The sequence below is a fragment of the Bemisia tabaci genome, chromosome 6 (genome assembly GCF_918797505.1).
Source record: "Bemisia tabaci chromosome 6, PGI_BMITA_v3".
Lineage (NCBI taxonomy): Eukaryota > Metazoa > Arthropoda > Insecta > Hemiptera > Aleyrodidae > Bemisia > Bemisia tabaci.
Genome location: NC_092798.1, coordinates 38,685,769 through 38,703,275, shown reverse-complemented (window position 1 = coordinate 38,703,275; position 17,507 = coordinate 38,685,769). Strand labels below are relative to the sequence as shown.

General features: G+C 39.6%; 1 protein-coding gene across 3 annotated transcripts in view; it reads left to right on the top strand.

The window, feature by feature from the left end:
- The window catches only part of Sema1a (semaphorin 1a), a 583,530-nt gene that overhangs the window by 380,709 nt on the left and 185,314 nt on the right, over positions 1–17,507 (top strand). The gene's annotated exons all lie outside the window — the stretch shown is intronic.

Below are 17,507 nucleotides of genomic sequence, written 5' to 3'. Positions count from 1 at the left end.
CGCTCTTCAGTATTCGCGATACCGCGGAGAGGGGGGGGGGGGGGCAGCGGGCCCTTTACCGCGAGATGAGGAGATGCAGAGCAGAGAGACGTGATTGATACCGTTTTGACACCGGCGCGTAAACTTCCGCGCGGAGCGTAAGTATTGTCGCGCGTTGCCAAGTTGGATTTTAAAATCGGTTTTCGGTGAGTGAAAGTTTGGAGTGATGCTCAGGTGCACAAAGATTTTGGCGGTTTGGAGAATAAGGAAAGTTTGGGAAATTACGACGACCTGGTAAAGTAAGGGAATTCTTAGGAAAAAGCAGGGCGTTTTGTCGGTATCGTTTAATAAAAGTCAGTGCAATCGAAAGGAAAACAAATTCAAACGGAAAAGTTGTTCCAAGGTCAGGGAAAGTCAGGGAGTCTAACGATTTTGGAGTCAGTGAAAAGCAAGGCGTCCTGGAAAAGCCAGGGGATTCATCGGAAAAGTGAGAAAATTGTATGAGTATAATTTAATAGAAGTCAGCTCAATTGAATGAAAAAAAAATCCAAGTAGAAATTGTGTTCCAAGATCAGGAAAAATCAGGGAGTCTAACAGTTTTGGAGTCAGTGAAAAGCAAAGAAAGTCACAAAAGTAAGGGAAAGTCAGGGAATTGGAAAATGAAGAAATTATGGAAACCCTGGAGTATGACCAGTAAAGCGGCTGAATTATGACGATTCAACGTCAAGGTGACGTAAGGTTCTACAACAATCAGATTCAGTCGAAAAATAGAGGAATTTAGAGTGGGCGAAGGGGGAGGGTAGGTGTTCACTCTGTTCTTGTTTCTCACCCACGTTGTGGATCCAATTCGTAAAATCATGATACTTTTTGGTCTCGTGTCGTAACAAAGCGGATAATTAAAAGCTCCTAACTTTTCCGAAGCTAAATTTAGAAAAACAGTCGGTGAAAGCTCGGATATTTCGCAACACGGGAGTAGTAAGCTCCGAGAGCGCTGCCCACGTCTGAACTTGGCAATTCCTCCGCAGACGGTAAACAATAACAAACAAGCATGCTCGTGTGATTTTATTTACAGGCGCTCCGTTTTTGGCACCGACGGGAAACAACGGATTTTCTATACCTGCCGCTTATTTTCAGTCATTGATCTCCGCAGTGATACGACCGCCGTATCTCTTTCGATTTCGCCAGTGTAACTTTCGCTCCGCTCATTTTTATCATTCGAAAGTTTGTCCCACGTGGAAATCTCTCTCGGAATGCGACTTCGCTGAAATTGGGTCACGTTGTTTCATCGACGCTTGACGTCAACTGCAGAGCGAGGATTCAAAACATCTTAGGCGCCAGCATGTGTTGCAACTCATTTATCGGGAGTCTTGCGGTCGCAGAGTGACAATATTTGTCCCGAAGTTGAAGCACAAGTCTAACTTTTCAATAAAAATCCCAACTTTCGTGATGTGAACAGACCCTTAACTCGAAAAAAAGTCAATAACTAATCTTTGGTGCATTATTTTCAGTTATGTCAAGGGACTGAGCAACTCAATACCGCAGCAATCTTAAACTAATCATAATTATATGACATAATACTTAGTTCATTATGTATACATAGTATAAAATAAAAAAATTTCTCTCTGAACCATAGAACTCGCATATTTTTGAATAGAGCTATGTGTGGTTTTAGCCATCATCAGTGTTAAAGTATTAGTAAGGCATGTGAAAAGAAATAGGATTCAATAGTTGTTGTCTTATCAGCAGAACAGAGAACTACTAACGTCAGTAAAAATAAAATCAAAGCAGCGTTGCACTGACTTTTTCATGTTAAATAGTAAACGGAAATGAAGAAACAAGCAGTGAACTCCAACACAATGTGTTGATAAGGCGCGTCATTAACTCGCACATATCAACCCCTTTAGTTTTCATTTACAGAGATTTCAAAATAGGCAAACAGCATAAAAAGAGAATTCACGATCCAACACTGCGAGGTCAAAGACGCACCTTGACGAGACCGTGTATTGTGAAAGTAGAAAGCTATTCGATCGAATTTAAGTTTTTTGATCTGCCTCAAGCAAAATCTTATCAGATTCTTGAAGAAAAGTGCTACGGAATAATTTAAGCGAAGAAAGGAAAAATTCTGTCGAACTCCTAGAAGATAAAGTCGATTTAAAGGTATTTTGGGGCTAAAATACCCAAATCACCGGTAGTAAAAATCCCGTTATATTATTGAAAAGAAATTGACTCGATATAAATGCAATTGCATTAAATACGTCTTGATTTTGTTATTTTAAACGTCTTTCCATGCAAAGAAGTTCAACCATGTCGTTGCTTTATTCATTCATGAATTGAAAGTAAGCAATCTACATCCCGAAAATCTACTGATTTGCCGTAAAAAATTGCAGAAACTTGATATACCAGGTCGATGCACCCACTCGTTGAATTTACCAACCAATTTTGTGAGTGCAAATGTGTAAGAATCAATATGCTATAGTCATTTTGGGTGCATTTATTTTTCATGAAACAATAATAATTTCAATCCCGAAAAACCATCAATTTTCCGTATAAAATCGAAAAAATCAAAATATGTCAACTCCCCGACGTGAAAATTAGATTCTACGTATGTAAAATGTAAATACTTATGTATCGATATGCTGAACAGAACTATGTGTGGACAGTCAGAAGCCCGCGGCAACATTAATTCAACAGAAAAACTGTAAAAATTAGATAGGATTTTAGCCGCTTTGCCCGCCTCTCCTCGCTACTTACAACAAACCGTTCTTATACTCATCTCAAAATTTTTCTCAGAGCTTTGGGTTATTATCAGCTTCCATTTAAACTCCGGTTCGATGGCCGAATCGGCTGCCAAAAAAGCAAGCCACTGTTGAGGGGTTCTATGAGAAATTCGTGATATTATCGGCTCTCAGGAAATCACCCCATGGCTAAAATTGGTGGTATAAATGTTTAAGTGCTTAAAATAATCGTATTCAAGAAACTAAGGAATTAAACTATGGAGTCAATTTCTTTTTAATAATATAACGAATTTACTACCGGTGATTTAGCTATTATAGCCCCAGAATACTTTTAAAGCGCCTTTGCGTTCCAGAATCTCGACGGAATTTTTTTTTTTTTTTTTTTTTTGCTTAAACGATTCAAGAAACATTGTAGTTAAAAATATAAAGATTTTTCGATTTGGACGTATGAAAAATGTTTAACTCGTTCAGGCACATCGTGTATTGTATGGAGTACTGCTGTTATTCGACCGTTGTCTTCAGGTCAAAATTCTTACAAAGAAGCCCCTTGCAAGAGGCAAATTTTTTGTAATTTCTCCCAGTTTTTTCAGCGTTAGGTATATAAATGAATTGTTTGTCAAATTTTGAGGTCAATTATATTTAATTGTAATTTATACTTTCTTTTTTTCCCCTTCATTTTATTTTTCGTATCGAGGAGTCGAGGTTTTGTTGATTTCTTCGGATTTCGATTACTGTAACTTCTCTTCTATTCGGCCGATTTTTATGAATGAGGTCTCTTTTTATTTGTGTTTTAACGGAGAGTAAGGAAAAAATTGCTAAATACATGCGAAACAATTTTTTTTGAAAATTGGATGAATCCTAGCGTGACGGTGAAATGGTTAATGAAGCGTGAGTAATTGGGGTACGGGTATCGGCCGCGTTGGGACCCAAGGCCCATTGTTCTTCGTGACGCCGACGCAGTGATCAGGAGCGTGGGGACGAGAGGGCTTAGTGGACTCCTGTATGAGCCACGTTTAGCAAATGGTCTAATGAGTCTCGAGGCTCATCACAGATTGCACTTACCACTATCCTGGTGGCCCCGGCTATCAGAGCAAGGAGTACCAACTTTTGAAAAGGATAACAGTGTTGTGGAGATATGTCAAAGCAACGTTGTGAACAAAACGGAGTGAGTGAAATTCTCATTCAAGGAGTGCCGAACTGGTCAGCCATCCTCGAATCAGTTCGCTTGCTTCCGCTTATATATGCATATTTTAAATCAGCGCGCCCCATTCTAAGGTTTTTTTAAAAAAAACCAAGAAACGTAGACTCTTGGTATTCATTACACATAAACTAGCGAGCCCCAGAATGAGAAACAAATTTTAATCATTATTATTGACGGATTAGTAAACTTTTTACACGCTTTGGAAAATCTCAGAAGTTCGCGGTAGTCACTTTTCGGTAAGGAACTAGGGGACTCGGTTATTGTATCGAGGGGGGGGTCGAAACGATCGCAAAGGCGGTATACTACGTATACGCGCCAAAAATAAATAAATAAAAGAACACAAAAAAAATATGTATTATTTGTGCGCAAAGTTCATCAGCTTCAAAATTTACAGGCAGTAAAGCTTCCTAGGATTTTTTACTGTGTTCAGAACTACACAGACTGTGTGAATATCATTTTATTTAAAATGTATTTCTGCCAAACCATCTTCGACATTTATCCAAAAATTTTCGCCACCGAAACACCTTCAATGGTTGCCGCAAGTGAGCTATTGACCCACAAATACACCATATAGCCTCATCTACACGTGAATGGACAATCAGCGATCGCTGTCAACACAAACACGGACGGAACAATCGAGTTGTACAAAGTTTTGACGTCAACCGACCTACTCCCACGAACCATACTTTTACGCGATGAGATGGAGAGATGACTAAGGGTATCGTGATCAATATTTTAAAATGTTTGAATAAACAGTTCAAAACCCCTGGAACATGTCGAATTTAAATTATTTTGCATTTAAAGGTAAAATATTTTTTAGCTTTCTATACCGCAAACACCAGCCAAATACCCAAATACTACCAATGTCTTAACTCTGATGACCTGTTGAGAATTTTATCTTTTCGTACACACTAAAATCTACACGGGCTTCATTGAAGGAGAATAAGGGAGCAACGGCTCCTAATGGTCAAAATTTTCAATTCTTCAGGATTATTCTGGTCAATTCCGATCAATATTTAGTACCTTTTTTAAATTTTCTTTATTTTTGCCTCTCGAGGAATTTAAGTCTCTCAACAATCTCTGACCCCCAGAATCATTTTTCCAAATGACGCTCCTGGATGTCATAAAGCGCCATGAAAAATGGCCGCCATTTTCCGATTTCCACGGCGCAGCGTCGAGTGGCTCTTCTCGCGAAGAAGAGGGGGAAAACTAACTCTCTCGCCTGCCCCCCATCCAACCCCATCGTATCTGTATGCTCAGTCAGTTTTTTTTCCTCGACTGCAACTTCGCTAGTTTACAATTGAAAAAACTTTCCTCGAGCCGTGTGGGTGGGGGGAGGGGGGGGGGGGGCAGGGGGCTCTGAAAAGAAGACGCTCGGTCGGCGAGGCGAGGCCGTAACTCAAGGATTTCATGGGAGAGTCGAAATTAACCGTTCAAAAACCCCCGGGTTCGCGGAAAAGCCGTGATTTTTCCTTCCGCGCTGTCTGCCTCCCTGCCGGTGCATAAGCAGCCACGATGCCAAGTCTCTCTGTATAATCATCTTTTCTACGTCAGTTTGGTGGAGAATAGTAGATTTCCAGCGTATGTTTGGCAAAACGGGGTGGCGGAGGCGATGTAATGCGGGAAAGCGTATAACGACGCGGAGGCCAAGGCAATTGAGGCTAAGTCAAGAGGCAAGTGTTCCACACTATTGCCGTGTAAAAAAAAGGGGGTAAAAAAGGAATTCCAGGAAAGGGCCTCTTTTGAAATGTGTTTTGCGTGTGAGATAATTATCCGCCATCTTTCCTGAAAAACATACAGGAAAACATATCTCCTTTGAAGTGTTTTTGCTTTTGAAATTGTTACATTAGAAACGGTTTTTTTAATTCAACTTCCAAGTAAAACTGAATTTTATAATTCGAAGCTTTGTATCATTGAGAACCAAAGATTCTCCATCGTTCTGGTGCATCGTGAATCGGTACAAGTATCCATTCACGGTCAGATCAATGATTTTGTTTGATTAAATTTTACAGAAAACTAAATAACATAAAATTTTAAAAAAAATTGATTTTTTCCCCCAAAATTACAAAAATTAATTCGCGAAATTTCAAATCAGAATGTTGCTTTGATTTATTTTTAAAGAGACCGCACGAGGAGAATATATGCCTGCGGGTGCAGGTGGAAGCGGGTATAGTTGCAATGAACAAAGGAGGTAAGTAATCGACTAACTAACGGCAATTCATGAGAGACCCAATAGTTAGTCAATCCCATTCCCGTTCAGTCTATGAGAACCTCCCGTCTCAACCCATAGAATCGCTCCATTTTCTTCTTGTCTTCTTTGCTCATAGCTTTTCAATCAATTGTTAAAATTAGCCTGCTGGTGTAATCAGTTTGATGGTAGTTACACTGTTAAAAACTAGGAGTGAAATTCAGTGTCTGAGTTTATATTGCGCTCAAAAACCCCAGAGTGAAATTAACATCATAAAAGCGTATGACACTCCGCACAAAGAGTAGATTCCTTTCCGTAAGATATTCCGTAAGGAGAATAGATTACGCTCCGCGTTGGTATCACTCGGGGTTTTTGTGTGCTATTTAGACCGAGGCACAGAATTTCACACCAAAAGCTTGAACCGTGTAAGTTTCTCTACAAATTCGATTATCTTTCAATCCTCTCTGTAAGAAAATGTAACTTTTCATAAGGTGAGACGACAACAAGGTAAGGATTCATGAAGCCGCTCGGTTACAGGTCGCCCCGGTGGATTCTGGCGCGGCGACACGAGGCGGGCGCGAGCGACGCAGCACGAGATACGGACGTGAGTTGCGGGTTGCGGATCCGCGGAAAGCCGGCGCGCCGGTCGCGGCTTTATTCGCGGAAAAAAAGGGGGAAAACACGGCCCCTGAAAAAAGGAACGGGGCGTAATGAGTTCCGAGATTAAAATAAGTAATGACCTCTATTCTATCCGCCGCCACCGGGCGCGCTCTCCTACTTTCTGCCTAGACCCACCTTTCGCTTTTGAGGGAACTCGAACCCAGGGTTGCCGAGTTGTTCATTGAAGAATTTCGTGTTTTTACGGTTAATCAAAACCGGAAGTAAACAAATCGTCACCTTCCGGCCAAAGTATCACAAGCGCCATGCGACTTTTAAAAATTTCCGCCTTCGTTTAATTTTTTCACAGAGAAATTGTTGGTTTGATTTGTTTGAAAATTTCGCTGAATTTTCTTTGTGCTGTCGATTAAAATCAATGAAATTTTCGAATCGTTTCAACCAACAACTTCTCTGTAAAAAATAAAATGGCGGCGGAAATTTGTTTACGTCGCATGGCGCTTGTGATACTTTGGCCAGAAGGTGTCGATGTAATGAAGATGAGGCTGCAAAAATGTGTATCTCGGTTGCGGTGTTTCGAAATCTCCACGTCTTTAGAGAGGGGAGCATTGCAAGTTCACGCCTCGCGCCATCGCGCCTTCAATTTCGCAGATGCTTCACGGACATCCATCAAGCACGAATGAATAGTCGCATCTCTGCGCCGTCATCAACGCGCGCACTTTCCCTTGCTCTGTTTCCTTAACATGATGATTTTTCAGTGAAATTTTCGGATAGCTTCGTTGAAAAATTTCTCTGCAAAAAAATAAAATGACGGCGGGAATTTTAGAACATCGCATGGCGCTTGTGATACTTTGGCCGGAGGATGACGAAAAGTCGATTAATCCAACAAAGTTTCCCTACATTACTGATCGCACTTCAAATTGACATGGAACAGATCCACTACGCATAAAGGCTTTTTTCAACTGTTGCTTCCCAATAAATTTCACTTGTAAAACCTGAATTGACGCTGATGTATACGGGTATGATGTATCGCATTCTGTTAGACAAACGAAACGGTTCATTTTCGCGTTTGCACCCTGTCAGAAGTTGTGCAAACATGATTTATCAGGCATTACTAGCTGAAATGTTCTTTTAGGTGCAATAGATCTTTTTTTGCCTGCAATTCAGGGTAGAGTCAGTGCAGCGGGAATTCGATACCTCGATGTTAGCTTACTGCCTTTAAATTAACCTTTTAAATGGAATTTGTTAACTTGAGGTGAACTCATGGCTATGATTGCTAGAAGGATGACGGGAGTAAGATAAGCTAGTTGACCAATGAACGAAATTAAAATAAGGATCAAATTCTACAGGCATTGTAATGTGTCGCACCTCAATTCAGACTTCCCGGTCTGTGAGGCACCATCAGTTGAGTACACCGATGCAATTTTTTGTGTATGCTTTTGATTAAATTATTTTTTTGTGCTCTGAATTGTCATTTCAGTAAATTTAGCAGTCCTGCACATTAGAGTGAGGCTTTAGTAAAAATTACTTCAACTACGTGCTTGCCAAACTATAAATTCGTTTCTAATGTTCGATTTGACCTACGTCGGCGCTCGTTTTATTTGGTAGCCGCAAAATCGAATTGGTTCCTCATAATATCTGACGTGCTAGGTGTGTGACAATTGTCAACACGTCCAGCGTATTACGCATGAGCTTTTGATGAGTACAACAGTGTCCAGTAATGCTCGAATTCTCACCCTGTATAGTAGTTCAACGTGTTCATGATGGGGATTACGGTTACGGTTAAGATTTTAGAGGGTGATTTGCAGCCTTTACAATCACTAACATGTAAGTGCAGCAGCTACAAATATATATTCATATATATTTAACCCATTTCAAAAAATTAATTTTTTGATACGTTCCTCTCTGTATCTCTCTTTTTCTTCTCGCCCTTTTTCTGCAAAGAGAAAAATTGTTGCCAATTCTACCAAAGTTTGATGTCGTAATACGAGAAGTGTAATAAACAACAGGCTCTGTAGAGTTTACCATCATAATGATTTAAATTTACTGCGGTAAGATAAATCAGTTTTCTTGCCCTCTTATGTTTTTTCAAATGAAACCCGCCGAATGTTATTTTAGAGCTTTAGATAATGTTTGTACATTATGCATAGAATATTTTTCGAAAAATTCTGGGAAATACCTTCATTGACTTATCTTCAAAAAATAAAACAATATCGGATATTTTTAAGTAGAATGATCTAAATCCATGCGTTGCTACTTTCGCATTCGCATTGCCATCAGAAGTTTTTGGTAATTACTATACTGTAAAATCAACCATATTTTCTTCAATATTATTCGATTTTGACCAATTACCTAACGCGTTCTGCCCTCCAATGTGATATCGGTTTAGGAGTTCAGCCAAAAAGCTTCTCAAAAACGTAACAGATAATATTCCCAATTTGTAGTCCTCGCAATTTGGTCAGGAAACTCTCCTCGTTTTAAGTCCAGCTCCTTCACAGACGGACACACCAAATAACCGGTTCTTTATCCTCAACGGCGAATTTGTCTTGAAATACTGGCCCTCAAAGGGATAACGATGTCTTTAGTGCCACTTTTTCTGCCGCCTTTTACCCAGAAGAAACTCTGAAAAATTGGTGCGCCGTTCCGGGTTCTTATTTTTCCTTTCATCTCCTTCATTTCTCTCTCAGACTTCTATCCTTGTACGAAAAGAACAAATGCATACATTTCAGTATGCAGAATTTTTATCCCAGTAGCGATTCAGTTGGATAGTGCAGTTAATGGAGCTTAAAATCCTAAATTGGCAAATGGCGGTCAATTTGCACGTTGTAATGGATCCTATTTGTTTCACTCTTTTTTTTTTTTTTTTTTTTTTTTTTTTTTTTTTTTTTAGTTGAGACTATACTCTCTTTTTTGGATATAGTGTAGAGGTACACCCTTTTTTAATTCTTAAAACCAATCAAACTTTACTTTACTTAACCTCATTTAAGATTTAATTTGACTACATTTTGCATTTGCTATAAGGAACTATTATTTCTGGCTCACCCACAAAAGCACCCTTTCCTATAAGAAAACTAGTAGCATTTGTGTTGTTTCCAAAACGGGCCAGAAATAGTAGTCTCCAACTGTAAAATGTGGTCCAATTGTAAGGAGGACCCGCTGTGAGCAAAGCAATCTGCGATCGGACCGCGCTAAACAGAATGGAACGAAGCCACATCAGTTATTGCCAAACTTATCGGGGCAACTTAATTTTTTACAAGAGAACGGTTGTGCAGAATCCTCGAAAAACTTCGAGGAATTTACTAAATACTATGCAGAAAATTCACTGAAATTTGTACAATGACCCGCACAACCGTTTTTGTGCAAAAAATTAAATCGCACAGTTAAATTTGGGTACAGCTGATGTAGGTTGGTTCCTCTCAGCTTAACGCGTTCCAATTAGTGAAAGATCCAAAGCTATGCTCAACAAGCCTAAGAACATTTTTAGTCTGCAATATCTTGAACACCGTGTTAAATTGGAATTTCAAAGAAAAGTATCTAATCGTAAAGTGACCATTAAGTCCAGTATCTTGGACGTGATGAACAGGAAAAATTATGGGAGGTAAGCGAGGAATCCAATGTTTTGGACATGGTGCTACATTACCAATTTTTTCTTGTGCCGCTGTTCGATTATCCTCTCCTCTCACGCGCTAAGTCATTTTGACAGCTACGAAGAGCGTTTAGTGCACAGATTAGGTATATGCTGTGCAGCGCGTGACCAAGACCACGTTAGACCTTGTTGCGTTTGTAGAAAAATCACAGCTTAGTAACGTGAACCTCGCCAAACTGCTACAACTCGGTCATCCGTATAAACAGCAAGAGCTACGCAGTGTCTGCGGAGTTTTTAAGTTATGAACTGTTGCCAAATCGTCTTTGAAAAAAACAATTTTTGCGCGTTATTGAGGATTTCAAGCATCAAAAAAAGTTGCACCAACTTTCAAGTATCAGGAATTTTGGTCATTGAGTTGAAGATGTGGTAATTACTCCAGTACTCCCTTGATTTTTTTTTCTGATCATGCAAAATGTCTGATTTTTGAAAATCGTTATGAATTTAGAGCCTTTTGATTTCTGTTTTTGTTAAAGTTTTCAACCGCATTATGCCACAATGTAAAATAGAAAAACTCATTTCGTTATTAAATTCAACGGCAAACCAACATAAACATGGACCCTCTCCCCTCTGCACCCCTAAAAAATCAAGAAAATGGTGGATGAGCTAAAGCGTATTTACTGTAGCTGCATGCGCTTATTTTAGTTCAAATCTAAAAGTCTAATTACAGCATATCAATCATTATTAAGATATTTTAATACGGTCGAATATTAGAAATGTTTGTTTTGAAAAAGCCTACAAAAGAACGTCTTAGTTGACCATATTTGTGCACATCAAATGAGGAGAATTTTATGGATCTTAATTGAACCATAAATCTCTAAAGTTTAGCAAATCGGCTATTACTGATAAATTCACATCTTCTTTTTATACTTCTAATATTTCATAACATAAAACCAATCATTTCACTCTTAAAGCGGAGAAAAATTTCGGTTTGGATCTATAGAAACGACCCGTGAATATTTTGAACCGTAAGAACTATAAATCCTAGGATTTTAAAGGATTCTTTCTTTTTTCCTATGATTTTTTCCCTTTTTAAAGGAACCCAATCGTTTGAAATTTTTGCAGCAAGTTTCCATTGCTCTGAAGAATATTTCCCCCGAAAAATAATGTAGGGACAAAAAAATCCTCATTGAACTTGCAGAAGTTACCACCATTCCAAATCCTGGTGAAAAATTGCCGCCCAAAAAATAGCACCGAGCACCCCGCCGTCGTTTTGTTCAAATATTGTGACCGCGTGAATGCGTCATCGGTGCCAGTCGGTAATTGATCACTAAATGTTTTATTCGTCATCTCGCTCAACGGTCGCACAATTAGTCAAACGACCCGTCTGTGAAAATATTGATTCAACGCGCCTAGGTCGTTCACTCGACACTTTATCCAGCTCTTGCTTTGCGACTCTTTCATGTAGATTCCTTCATCAGATTTCAATTATCATTCATTAGAGCGTCTAATCGACTCATTTGACACTTTCAAACTCGTATCATTTTTAACTTTATTCCGTTTATATTGCAATTACCAATCTCTAAAAATTGAGTGAAAAATGGAGCTAATAAACAACAAGTTTAAATTCATAAAATTCGGCAACAATTTCATGCTTTCACACACTGGAAAAAAAACACATTGGGTCCAGAGTCCAGACTCTTAAGAACATCAACAAGAAAAAGTACTCTTGATTCAATCAGAATCTAGCTTAAATCAAGGACCAAGCCTCTTAATTTAACCGGATTTCGTTTTGATTTAAGCAAAAATCCGATTGAATCAAGAGTATTTTTTCTTGTCGATGTTTTCAAGAGACTGGACTCTAGATCAAATGTTTTTTTTTTCCAGTAATCTGAGGTATCGAAAGAAGTAACGTTTGGATCCAATATGGAATCACCGTCGATACAAAATCCCTGCAGTAACGTCGGCTTTGAAGCAGTTTAAATCAAACAGCAGTTTAGTTCAGTCATAAAAGCAACAAATCCTCACAGAAATCAAGTTTAAAATTTTACTCGGTCGCGAATCTATAAGGACCCGAATCAATCTCGAATGAACCCACTCGAGAATCGTCAACGGCCCCATTAAATCGGCGCGCGGTTGATCACTCAAACGGCTTTATCAGTGACATAATGAGTACCCTCACGATTAGCGCAGATATTACTTAATTTCGATTATTTATATACCTCTCAGAATTGCACTTGAATTCGGTTGTGAGTATGAGATAATTCGTATGTCACGTGTCGCCAACATATTTTGAAGACTCAGTCAGTTTTTTTCCTCAGGAGAGTCTCGTCTCGACGGGCTTACTTCTATTTCGGCCGATCGGAGCATGATCGGTTAACATTTTATTTATTTATCGCATTCTCGATGTTTTCTAATAGATTTTTTTTCGTCTGTTTCAGGTAAGAGTGATTCAATACTCCGACATTCGACCCGTTAACAGTGAGTATAGAGTGCAAGGAATTCAACTACTTGATTTTTACTTGAAGTTTTAAACTCCCAGAATGCAGAGAGCTAATTTTACTCAATTTTCAATGACTTTAAGTATGTAATTAAATTTTCCCTCACAAACAGTTATGTTTTAGGACCTGTATGTGATATTTTTAGTTTTTTTCCAATACCGCTCGGAAACGCTACAATGACGCTGTAATGTACAAACAAATTGCAAATTTAAACCTCAAAATTACAAAAATGGCAACATTTTCTCTTCGTCCCGTATAATTGTCAGTTTCCAGATAGGCGGTATTTTTCTTTAACCATCGAATGGGTCAGTTGCGCTGGTCTCAGAGTCGTGTTTTGATTCTTGGTTCTTGTCGATGAGCTAAAAATATCAAGATCTGTCATATTAACCGAGATATCGCGCTTTGAAAAATTCGGTTCATGACGTCATCCACCGTGGTAGTGGCACCTTTAATTTCTTCCGTTTTGCTTTCACCCGAATTTTACATCGAGAAACCAGTGCAGATGTGCGTGTCTCCAACTTATGAAAGGAAGGTGTAAGAAACCAAAGGTGTCTTTCCCGGGGTGGATGATGTCATAAACCGACTTTTTCAAAGCGCGGTTTCATATCTCGGTTAGTATATTTAACGTAGAAAGTCGCTGTTTGGAGATATCTTATCATTTTTAGTTAATCTACAAGAATCAGCATCAAAACACGATTTTGTGCCCTGGAAAAAAAACACAATGGATCTAGAGTCCAGACTCTTAAAAACATCGACAAGAAAAAATACTCATGATTCAATCGGATATTTGCTTACATCAGGAACCAAGCCTCTTAATTTGAGCGGATTTCCTTTTGATTTAAGCATAAATCTGATTGAATCAAGATTATTTTTTCTTGTCAATGTTTTCAAGAGTCGGGACTCTAGATCCAATGTGTTTTTTTTCCAGTGTGACTAGCGCAACTGACCCATTACAACTGAGCCCTCATCAAGGTTGTAGACGAATTTCACAATTTTTCCACAGTTTGGCGCGACCGCTGATGAGTAAAGGAGTGAAAGGCTGCGCGCATCCACTCAGCCACTCCGCAACCTCCCCCTCCCCTAATCCTCTTATCAAAAAGTTTCTCATTTTAAACTTTTTGATCATTTTATTAATGTTAAGAGTCGGCTAAGATTTATGTAGGATCGGGATGGCTGCACCGCAGAATAACGCCCGCCCTCACTCCCGCTTGAATTATAGGGCCTCGCGCATTTCATCATGCGCATCTTTGTGAGTTCCCCCTTTAATTATGCCCTTAACATCCCCCAAATTTAGCGCCGCATTCATTTCCCCCGTTGTTCGCGAGCGACCGTGTTTCAAGCGTTTTTCCCGCCGCATGAATACCGCCATCGCGCGGTTCTCATTGTAACGTTCGCAACCGTATCATGCGGACCTTAAACAAGCAATTTAGCTCTCGTTTTTTTCCGACCATTCAGAATGATTGCATTGGGAAACAGCTGTATCCTGTATGTGCACGGGCGAAATATACCTCCTGCAGTGCTCTTGTCTAATTTCAGGCCCAACCTCTCCTAGTCTAACCATAGTTACAATGTTACTTATGGAGGACAATGAGTATGTTTCACGCAATGCATATTGATGAATTGCGAGACTTTTTATTGTGCAACAGCTAGGAAATCATCTGAAAATGGACTGCGTTTCGTAGTTAGGAACTGTAATTACTGGCCCATCCGTCAATAACACTCGTGTACCTGTACATGGCAAAACTAATGATGCGTATGTTGTTTCTAAACTGAGCCATGCAAGAATAATTGTAGTTTCCAATTGGATAATGCAGTGAAACTAGTTGTTAACGACTGAGAAAATAGTACATACGGACACAGCAATTTTGAAAATTTGCGAAAGAATGACGCAGAATTTTTAGGTGAGTTGAAGACTTTTGAGGTAATAGTATCAGACTTTTTTTACGCAATCATCGTAATTTTTGGGTAGTTTTAAAATCACATTTCTTCGTCCGAGAAACGACGAAATGAGGCACAAACGCATCCAGTCCAGTTTAGGTAGCGGCAAAAAGAAAAGAAAATTCTTGTTTATTATAATCAACAGTTTCATCCCAGATGTTCATTTCATTCACTGCTCCTTCGTTCAGCCCCAAATTACGTCCATCCAGCTTGCGCTTCCATTAGCAGCCCCCATAAAATTTCACTGATTACCGCATCAATCTCTGCCTATGGATCCTCGGCGCCGCCCTCTCGGCCTCTTGATGGCTCAGTTTTCAAGCATCAATTCAAATTAGTCCTCTCGAAATGCAGGATACTGATGCCCGGCTAAGGAAGAATGACGTATGGACCTTCAGGCGTTGCCACATTTCCTTCGATAAAACACGAATTTCCTGATGAACTTATGAATATTTTTCTTCCAATCTTTCAGAGAATTTCTTTCGCAATTTTACCTAAAGCCCCTGAAAATTTCAAGGAAAAATATTCAGAACTTTCCTCAAAAATAAACTTTTTATCGAAGGAAATTTGGCAACACCTGCAGGTTCATACGGCGTTCTTCCTTAGCACGGCAGTATTCGACGCGAAAGAAGAAGCATCACCGCGATGTGGACCCCTAATTACACTCGCTATTAACATATCTCGTGGAACTGAGAGTCGTTTGCCCCCATGTAAATGACCCCGATGTTGTCGCCTTGTGTTAGGAGCATACGAGAAAAAAGTCGCCCTACATAAATAACCCGCCTCTTGAAATAACGCTCATGAAATACGTAACGCTTCAGGGGAAGGAGGGTTGAGAAGAACCTTACGACATTTTGTTTTTATGTGTGAAAAAACAGGAACTCACGGCACAGAAACGTTATGAGTTGAGAGGGGAGGATCGAAAAATCTGAAATTTAGCGTTACGTATTTTATGAATGATCCCTAAGCCCCCTAATAAAATAATTCTGGAAGAGAAACGCCATTTTTGACGGGAAACTGATGACAACGAGGATATGGATGAGAACTTTGTCCAAAATGAATTCATTTGAATCATTCAAATCAAAATTAACTATATATATCTATCCTGACATGAGCCGTCAGATTCATATGAGTACATGTATCATAGGACTTGAGTCGCAATCGATATATTTACCCTTTACCTATCCCTAATATGATCCAAGGAAGAGTGCAAAAAACGTTAAAGTCCGCTATGTTTTATGTCATATCTATAATGAAACTACGAAACCGTCATTGATTAAAATTGTTCGTGATTTTTCGTCGGTCTTGTCAAGAATATTTTTTGATCACTTTATGCAAATATGCCGATTAATATTCTTTTTCGAAAGTAAAGGAGGGAAAACCCAGAAACACTGCAATCGCAATCGAGATCTGCGGTTTCGTGATTTCAACGTTGATTTGTTTTTAATCGGTCTATCATTCCAAAGCAACAACTGTAGTGTATGAAACACAAACTAAGTGGGAATTTAAACCAGCCTAAGCGCCATTAGATCTTCCTAACGCTTCGCATGCTGTTCTTTACCTGTCACAAATCTAAATTCCTTTTCCTCATGAGCTTTTTATCCAAAAAACGTTTGGTGATTTTAGTCCTAATTTTAGGACAAGAATATTAATTCTCAGACCATTTGATCCCAGTTAAATGAGAGAAACAGCCGCTTAATCTTAGCTACAAGGTGCTCACGATGTTCTAAACTTCCTTCCTGCCCGTAGTTATATTCCCTCATTCTTTGTGGATATCTGCAGCCACATGGCAATACTGAAATCTGGGGTCTAAACTTCCACCCCCCCAACACCCTCCCCGCTTTAAACGCTCCTTCAGATGCGCCCCCCTCCATTGTTCCTGCTCATTACCCCACTCCCGCACAAACATCACAACGACCCCATCCAAAGTTGCTCCAGTTTTCTTTTCGGGCTAATTTACTCCTCGCTTTTCTTCGCCTTCGTTTCAAAAAAAAGAGGAAAAATCCTCATCTCGCCGGCGACGGAGTCGCCGGTGCCATTACGGCAAAGACAATATTATTTCTCCGAGCGCAAAACCACGAATTAAGACGAGCGTTGCCGAATCTCCCCTCGGAATCCCGTGAATATCGTGTGAAATGAGCACGATATGGCAAATGGGGTCTCAATGCAGAGCGTGCAAATGAAAAGCGACGAGGGTGACAATGGCGATAAGACCCGCAGAGCTGTCGCGGGCTTTAAAATTCTTACTTTATTAAAATTGGCGGGAAGGCGCGCCGCCATTAGTTTAAATGAATAATGTGCGTAGGACTAAGATGCGGGGAGATCTGAAGTGAGAAGGAAAACGAGGCTGAGGATGCTTGTTCCCAGGAACACACTTTGCTCTGGGAGCCTGCGACGGGAGAAATAATAGAGAAAAATGAAGGAAAAAATTGTCTCGGCAACTTTTTTCTCGTGCATGCCCTATTGCACCTTGCAATCACTACGGTTTTCAAGGGGCCATATCTTTGTCATTACTTCATGTGAAAAACTCGACGTTTGGACGGATTTTATAATGTACGCGTGAATGGAGAATTTGCAAGTGCAGGGTGTCTACAAGTCCAAAATTTCCTGAAAGTCCAGAAAAAGTACTGATTTTTTTCAGGGCGGTTCGGAAGTACTGAAAAAGTGCGGAATGACGCAAGAAGGTCCGGAATCATTTGTCGCAATTTGAGCGAGAAATTTGAAGTTTTGAAATTTTTCAAATTTCGTCAATTGAAGGTACTGAAAGAGT